The 8,831-nt window shown below is 51.4% G+C and overlaps 1 pseudogene; it reads right to left on the bottom strand.

Moving 5' to 3' along the window:
• Positions 1-580: 580 nt before the first annotated feature.
• On the bottom strand, positions 581-1,520 carry LOC148546175 (uncharacterized; annotated as a pseudogene).
• Between the last annotated feature and the right edge of the window lie 7,311 nt (positions 1,521-8,831).

Below are 8,831 nucleotides of genomic sequence, written 5' to 3'. Positions count from 1 at the left end.
GTTGCGAGTAGTAATGAATATATTGTCTTTCATTATGAGTACTGCTACAAGTTCCGTAGATGCAAAATTTAATAAGTCAAAGTAAACAATAAACTGTTTCATGATTCAATGATTATAAATAGTCAATGTCCCAGAACACAAATAACAAATAACATAGGTAAACAGACTATAACATAACAAGAAAAGTACAAATCGCTATCATACATGATTGAACCTTAGGGAACAAAATACATGAAATACATGAATCATCTAAACAGATGCGAGCCAGTACCACAGCGACGGGCTACCCGTGCCCTCTGACCTAGGCGGAAAAACGGCTCCTCATCCTCGATGTCATCCCCATCCTCCTGCGGGGCAGGCTGTGCAGGTGGCGCAACATGCAAGGGTGCCGCAGACGGCCCTGCGACAGACTCTGATGCAGCGGTGAAGGCGGATGGAGGGGTACCTCCGAGACAGAACTGGTGACCAGCGGATGAGGATGGAGGCTCGTTCAGATCAACATCTAACGGGGCCTGTGTGCTTGAGGTCTGACCACCACTGCGGGGAGTCATGTCCCCCTGCATGATGGCGGTGATTTCCTCTAGGAAGCGTGGACTCCCGAAGTCCCCAACAAGCGTGTCTGACCCAATAAAGTCTGACCACTGTGATCCCGGGATAACCCAAGGTGTACCCCCCTGCTCAGGCTGGTCATCGGCTGGCACACCAACGAAGTAATGTCCAAGAGGGCCCGATCCAAGTCCAGCGTCACCCGTGTCAGCCCCGTCACCCATCCCTGTACCATACCACTCACCCCCATGACCGCCATCGTGTGTACTAGTACCCGCAGCTGCAATAGCCCCTGAACCACCCCCGCCAACGTGCCCATGCTGATCCTCGTTGTCGTCCCCACGGTCAGCACGCCCCCTCGCCCTACCTCCCTGGACTCGTCGTCCGCCTCTAACGGGACCGGCGTCGTAATCATCGTCCATAGCATGATCAGGCCACCTCCACTCACGCTGGCTCCGCCGTGTCCCCACACCCATCCTCCTCTCAACCCTACGCCTGTCCGGCACGTACTCAGGACGATCCATATCAGGAACTCGCCCCGGACCCCGCTGTGAGGCCTCAACTGGAATCGAAACTGCTCTCGGATCCCCCAGCTGCGGGTCCAGAGACAAGAACCTCTTCTCATGCTGACTCCACCACTCAAGGAACTCATGCGACGGTCCGGGGTCGGCAACAACGTCGAACCTCAGCACACTCTCCTGATGAGAGTCCCAGTGGAGATGCCACTACTGCAAATAAGACGGGAACCATCGATCGCCGCCTCTCCCATCCTTGGACATCAGAAAGTCGATGTTTAGGGCAGGAAGCGGAGGGGGCTGTACCCCTCCAAACTGTGGAAGAACACGATCTATCTGATGCCACTCTATAACAGCAAAGTAGATCAGCGTGGTCACAGAACGCCACAACGCCATATGCCGAGGCTCCAAAACCTCTGGATGCACAACCTGAAGTACGTCGGGGCTACTGTACGGCATCCATATAAACTGCACAAGGAACTCACCCTTGTCAGGGCAACTGTTGGACCCAAATCGAAAAGGTTGATTATAGAAGGACACTTGTTAACTGGCATACTCACCTCCCTGTCCTGTAACCGGTCTATCCTGAGCCTCCACATCTGCACTCTAGGACCCTTCTCGCTCCCGGAAGGGTTGTAACCTGACCATCTGCACCGTACACATGTGTTACATCTACTGAAATATGTGTTTAGAGTATGCAATAGACTATTAATGAATATGCAGTTATGTATGTAAAATTGAAATAGAGAAGGCCGCTTCTAGTACCTCGAGGCCAATGGCCAGCTGAACGTCTCATAGCCTGCAGGCCTAAACCGAGGAAAGCGCTAAAAGATCCAAGACTGAAGTAGCTAAAGCGGGCCCGCTAACTTGACGACATGTCTGTTCGCCACTCGGCACATGCACCGGTACAACCAAGCCAGTGCTGCAGAACCCCAGCTGTAGGTACCCAGCTCCTCCAGCCTCACTCCGTACGGAAGCCATCTGATGTGAATCCGGTTCCCGGACTTGTCCGCAAACAGCTGCGTGCCCAACAACATCATGATGTACGCACGGGCATATCGGCACACAGTATCCTCATCTGCATCCTCAGGGCACTCACCAAAAGTCTCCTGAAACCAGGTGCAGTTCACTGCGTACTTCTGAACCTGACTAGGAGGAGGTATAACTTCGAGCAACTCCTGGAACCAGACCCAGGCTGGACGGCCACCCTCGATGTATATATGGAACTCTGACAGGCACCCGCTCACGTAACGGCGTTCCACTGGCAAACCCAGCTGGTATGCCACGTCCTGGAGTGTGATCGTTCACTCTCCGAACGGCATATGAAACGTGTGCGTCTCGGGACGCCATCGCTCCACGAATGCACTGACAAGGGCCTCGTCTAGCCGGAACCATCGGTCGTTCAACCGTGCAAGATGGTATAGACCTGCCATCTGTAAGTACGGAACGTATCTGTCATCAAGTCGCATGCCCTGCTGCCGCCGCATGCTCCTAATGCATCGCTGGGGCTGCGCATGAAATGAACCGCATAGTTAGAACCAGCTTAAAAACCAACCACAACCGTAAGCAACACGATAAATCATCAACTAACCATTCTGCTAAATAAAACCGCATAACATTACATGAAAGATAAGCAACTGGAAAACAAACCCATAGACCGCACAACTAAACCGCTAACATAAACCAGCTTAACGAGATCCACTAACAAGAAACAGCTTAACTAAACCGGTTTACATAAAACAGCTAGCGTAAAACAACTACCATCAAACAAGTCAAACAAATCACCAACATAAAACCACTAACGAAAACCACCTACCCTAAACCACTCACATAAACCGCTTGCATAAACCACGCACAAAAATTGGTAACATAAACCACCAACACAAAAACCCGTCTTTTGCTGTTGATCTGAATGACGGCGTAGGCGACGAGGTAGGATCCTTTGATATTCTGCCGAACGCTTTACAGGGCGTTCCACCGGTTGGCGTCGGAGACGGAGTCTTGGGTGATGCAGATGAGGACGACGTCGAGCCGGATACGATTGAGGATGACAGCGGCGACGAGGTTGGAGCGACTGGTCCTGCATTGGCGGGCGGTGGTTCTAGCTCTGGCACACAGCAGTATCCCCCACATTTTTCCTCGTTGGACCTGGACGCCATGAGGCATGAGGGGGTTTTAGGGCACGCTGTTGGATTCGGAGCTAGAGATGCGGAAGGGACTGCTGGTCTGACAGAGTTCCAGGTTGGTCAGCAATTCCAGGATAAAGACGAGGCCCTGTTAAGTGTGATGACTTACAGCATCCGGCGAGGGGTACAGTACAAGGTGGTGGAGTCCGATCACCGCCGGTATGTGGGCAAGTGTTCCGAGTTTGGGAATGGGTGCACATGGTTGATTCGACTGAGTCTCCGGAAGCGCAAGGGCATTTGGGAGGTCAAACGGTACAATGGACCTCACACTTGCCTGGCCACATCCATCTCGAGTGACCACAGGAGTTTGGATTATCATGTGATTTCGGCGTTCATTATGCCAATGGTTAGGGCTGACGCATCCGTGAGCATAAAGGTGCTCCTAAACGCCACGGCAGCGCACTTTTGTTTTAGGCCGACTTACAGGAGGGTATGGATGGCAAAGCAGAAGGCTATTGCCCTCATCTACGGTGACTGGGATGAGTCATACAACGACATACCTAGGTGGGTGTTGGGTGTCCAGCTGACGATGCCTGGAAGTGTTGCGGTCCTCAGGACGAGCCCGGTTCGAGTTGGAGGACAGGTGGACGAGTCTCAAGCGTATTTCCACAGACTTTTCTGGACTTTCCCTCCGTGCATCGAGGCATTCCGTCATTGCAAGCCGCTAGTCAGCATTGACGGCACACATCTGTATGGGAAGTATGGGAGAACGTTGCTCATCGCGATTGCACAGGACGGGAACTCCAACATTCTACCTGTCGCATTCGCACTAGTAGAGGGTGAGAATGCAGAGTCCTGGACATTCTTTCTCTCGCACCTTCGACAGCACGTGACCCCGCAGCCCGGTCTGCTGGTTATATCGGACAGGCACAACGGCATCAAGGCTGCGCTTGAGGCCCCTGACGGAGGTTGGTTACCGCCATCTGCGTACCGTGCATTCTGCATACGACACGTAGCGGCTAATTTTGCCCTTACCTTCAAGGGCAAAGACGCTAGGAGGCTTCTAGTGAATGCGGCGTATGCGAAGACCGAGGTTGAATTTGATTACTGGTTTGATATTCTGCGGTCTAAAGACCTGGCGATGTGTGAGTGGGCGAACCGGATTGATTACTCCTTGTGGACTCAGCATCGTGATGAGGGGCGGAGATTCGGTCACATGACGACGAACATCTCCGAGTGTGTGAACTCAATCCTCAAGGGGGTCAGAAATCTCCCTGTAGCATCCCTGGTGAAGGCAACATATGGTAGGCTTGCGGAACTCTTTGTTCGCAAGGGGAGAGAGGCTGAGGCCCAGATGGGAACCGGACAACAATTCAGTCAGCATTTGGTGAAGTGTATTGAGGCCAACTTGAAGACGGCCAGGTGCTTCACGGTGACGTTGTATGACCGGGATAACTCCGAGTTCACCATAGCAGAGACCACTCCGACTGGTTCTTTCTCCTTGGGTACTTACAGAGTATCACTTGCCTCTCGGACATGTGACTGCGGGTACTTCCAGGCGCTTCATTTCCCGTGTCAGCACGCACTTGCGTGCTGTGCCTACTCACGGGTCACCTGGACCTCTTACGTTAACAGCGTCTATCAGATTAGCTCGGTGTTCAGTGTGTATCGGATGGGATTCACACCTCTGATCCCGGAGGGCTTCTAGCCACCTTACGACGGGCCCACGGTGATTCCGGACCCTGACAAGAGGCGTGCAAGAGAGGGTCGTCCTAGATCCACAAGGATACGGACGAATATGGACGAGGCAGATCCGAATCGGCCAAAGAGGTGCGGCCTATGTCGCCAACCCGGACACACACGACGTTGTTGCCCTCAGGTTGGAGGATCGTCTCAGACAGGGCACCATTAGTGGGCATGTTGTTAGTGTTAGTATTATTTACATTTAAGTTTTCCTGTTAGATGCAATGTTTGAGCACATATGTAACTGGTTGATCTTTATACATTGTACTTTGATTGTTGCGAGTAGTAATGAATATATTGTCTTTCATTATGAGTACTGCTACAAGTTCCGTAGATGCAAAATTTAATAAGTCAAAGTAAACAATAAACTGTTTCATGATTTAATGATTATAAATAGTCAATGTCCCAGAACACAAATAACAAATAACATAGGTAAACAGACTATAACATAACAAGAAAAGTACAAATCGCTATCATACATGATTGAACCTTAGGGAACAAAATACATGAAATACATGAATCATCTAAACAGATGCGAGCCAGTACCACAGCGATGGGCTACCCGTGTCCTCTGACCTCGGCGGATAAACGGCTCCTCATCCTCGATGTCATCCCCATCCTCCTGCGGGGCAGGCTGTGCAGGTGGCGCAACATGCAAGGGTGCCGCAGACGGCCCTGCGACAGACTCTGATGCAGCGGTGAAGGCGGATGGAGGGGTACCTCCGAGACAGAACTGGTGACCAGCGGATGAGGATGGAGGCTCGTTCAGATCAACATCTAACGGGGCCTGTGTGCTTGAGGTCTGACCACCACTGCGGGGAGTCACGTCCCCCTGCATGATGGCGGTGATTTCCTCTAGGAAGCGTGGACTCCCGAAGTCCCCAACAAGCGTGTCTGACCCAATAAAGTCTGACCACTGTGATCCCGGGATAACCCAAGGTGTACCCCCCTGTTCAGGCTGGTCATCGGCTGGCACACCAACGAAGTAATGTCCAAGAGGGCCCGATCCAAGTCCAGCGTCACCCGTGTCAGCCCCGTCACCCATCCCTGTACCATACCACTCACCCCCATGACCGCCATCGTGTGTACTAGTACCCGCAGCTGCAACAGCCCCTGAACCACCCCCACCAACGTGCCCATGCTGATCCTCGTCGTCGTCCCCACGGTCAGCATGCCCCCTCGCCCTACCTCCCTGGACTCGTCGTCCGCCTCTAACGGGACCGGCGTCGTAATCATCGTCCATAGCATGATCAGGCCACCTCCACTCACGCTGGCTCCGCCGTGTCCCCACACCCATCCTCCTCTCAACCCTACGCCTGTCCGGCACGTCCTCAGGATGATCCATATCAGGAACTCGCCCCAGACCCCGCTGTGAGGCCTCAACTGGAATCGAAACTGCTCTCGGATCCCCCAGCTGCGGGTCCAGAGACAAGAACCTCTTCTCATGCTGACTCCACCACTCAAGGAACTCATGCGACGGTCCGGGGTCGGCAACAACGTCGAACCTCAGCACACTCTCCTGACGAGAGTCCCAGTGGAGATGCCACTACTGCAAATAAGACGGGAACCATCGATCGTCGCCTCTCCCATCCTTGGACATCAGAAAGTCGATGTTCAGGGCAGGAAGCGGAGGGGGCTGTACCCCTCCAAACTGTGGAAGAACACGATCTATCTGATGCCACTCTATAACAGCAAAGTAGATCAGCGCGGTCACAGAACGCCACAACGCCATATGCCGAGGCTCCAAAACCTCTGGATGCACAACCTGAAGTACGTCGGGGCTACTGTACGGCATTCATATAAACTGCACAAGGAACTCACCCTTGTCAGGGCAACTGTTGGACCCAAATCGAAAAGGTTGATTATAGAAGGACACTTGTTAACTGGCATACTCACCTCCCTGTCCTGTAACCGGTCTATCCTGAGCCTCCACATCTGCACTCTAGGACCCTTCTCGCTCCCGGAAGGGTTGTAACCTGACCATCTGCACCGTACACATGTGTTACATCTACTGAAATATGTGTTTAGAGTATGCAATAGACTATTAATGAATATGCAGTTATGTATGTAAAATTGAAATAGAGAAGGCCGCTTCTAGTACCTCGAGGCCAACGGCCAGCTGAACGTCTCATAGCCTGCAGGCCTAAACCGAGGAAAGTGCCAAAAGATCCAAGACTGAAGTAGCTGAAGCGGGCCCGCTAACTTGACGACATGTCTGTTCGCCACTCGGCACATGCACCGGTACAACCAAGCCAGTGCTGCAGAACCCAGCTGTAGGCACCCAGCTCCTCCAGCCTCGCTACGTACGGATGCCATCTGATGTGAATCCGGTTCCCGGACTTGTCCGCAAACAGCTGCGTGTCCAACAATATCATGATGTACGCACGGGCATATCGGCGCACAGTGTCCTCATCTGCATCCTCAGGGCACTCACCAAAAGTCTCCTAAAACTAGGTGCAGTTCACTGCGTACTTCTGAACCTGACTAGGAGGAGGTATAACTCCGAGCAACTCCTGGAACCAGACCCAGGCTGGACGGCCACCCTCGATGCATATATGGAACTCTGACAGGCACCCGCTCACGTAACGGCCGTCCATTGGCAAACCCAGCTGGTATGCCACGTCCTGGAGTGTGATCGTGCACTCTCCGAACGGCATATGAAACGTGTGCGTCTCGAGACGCCATCGCTCCACGAATGCACCGACAAGGGCCTCGTCTAGCCGGAACCATCGGTCGTTCAACCGTGCAAGATGGTATAGACCTGCCATCTGTAAGTACGGAACGTATCTGTCATCAAGTCACATGCCCTGCTGCCGCCGCATGCTCCTAATGCATCGCTGGGGCTGCGCATGAAATGAACCGCATAGTTAGAACCAGCTTAAAAACCAACCACAACCGTAAGCAACACGATAAATCATCAACTAACCATTCTGCTAAATAAAACCGCATAACATTACATGAAAGATAAGCAACTGGAAAACAAACCCATAGACCGCACAACTAAACCGCTAACATAAACCAGCTTAACGAGATCCACTAACAAGAAACAGCTTAACTAAACCGGTTTACATAAAACAGCTAGCGTAAAACAACTACCATCAAACAAGTCAAACAAATCACCAACATAAAACCACTAACGAAAAGCACCTACCCTAAACCACTCACATAAACCGCTTGCATAAACCACTCACAAAAACCGGTAACATAAACCACCAACATAAACCACTAACAGAAACCACTAACTTAAACCACTAACATAAACCACTACCCTAAACCACCAACCTAAACCACTAACATAAACCACTAACTTAAACCGCTAACTTAAACCACTAACATAAACCACCAACATAATCCCCTCACATAAACCACCTACATAAACCACTAACATAAACCACCATCTAACCCACATGCAAAACCACTAAGTCACAAATACCGCTAGAATCAAAAATATTTTTGTACTAACCTCGTCGTTGATGACCCCGGCTATATGAGCGACTCCGTCCAAGCGATATAACCGTGCCGGATCGTCCCCCATCAGCAGAGTATTCCATTCAGTTCTTCCTCGGAGAGAATCTGGGTCGTTTTCTCTGAGATTTGGTGGGGTAGGGGGAAGGAATAATAGTTCGAATGAGGGTGATTCGAACTCCTTATATAGCCGAATCACCCCTAATTCAAACCAGCTTGGTTCGATTTATGAAGGAGCACGCCAAGGGTAATTCGAACCAGCTTGGTTCGAATTACATACGTTGCACACTTGCCTATAGTTCGAACTAGGCTAGTTCGAATTACTTGGGGTTGGAGTTCGAACCACATTGGTTCGAATTACATTCAAAGTTCCTCTCCACCTAATTCGAACCATCCTGGTTCGATTTACTAAGGTTTGTAGTTCGAACCACCCTAG

The sequence above is a fragment of the Arachis ipaensis genome, chromosome B9 (assembly GCF_059453495.1).
Source record: "Arachis ipaensis isolate K30076 ecotype BB chromosome B9, ASM5945349v1, whole genome shotgun sequence".
Taxonomy (NCBI): Eukaryota; Viridiplantae; Streptophyta; class Magnoliopsida; order Fabales; family Fabaceae; genus Arachis; species Arachis ipaensis.
The sequence above is the reverse complement of the archived record's forward strand: the minus strand, read 5'-3'. Positions and strand labels throughout refer to the sequence as shown.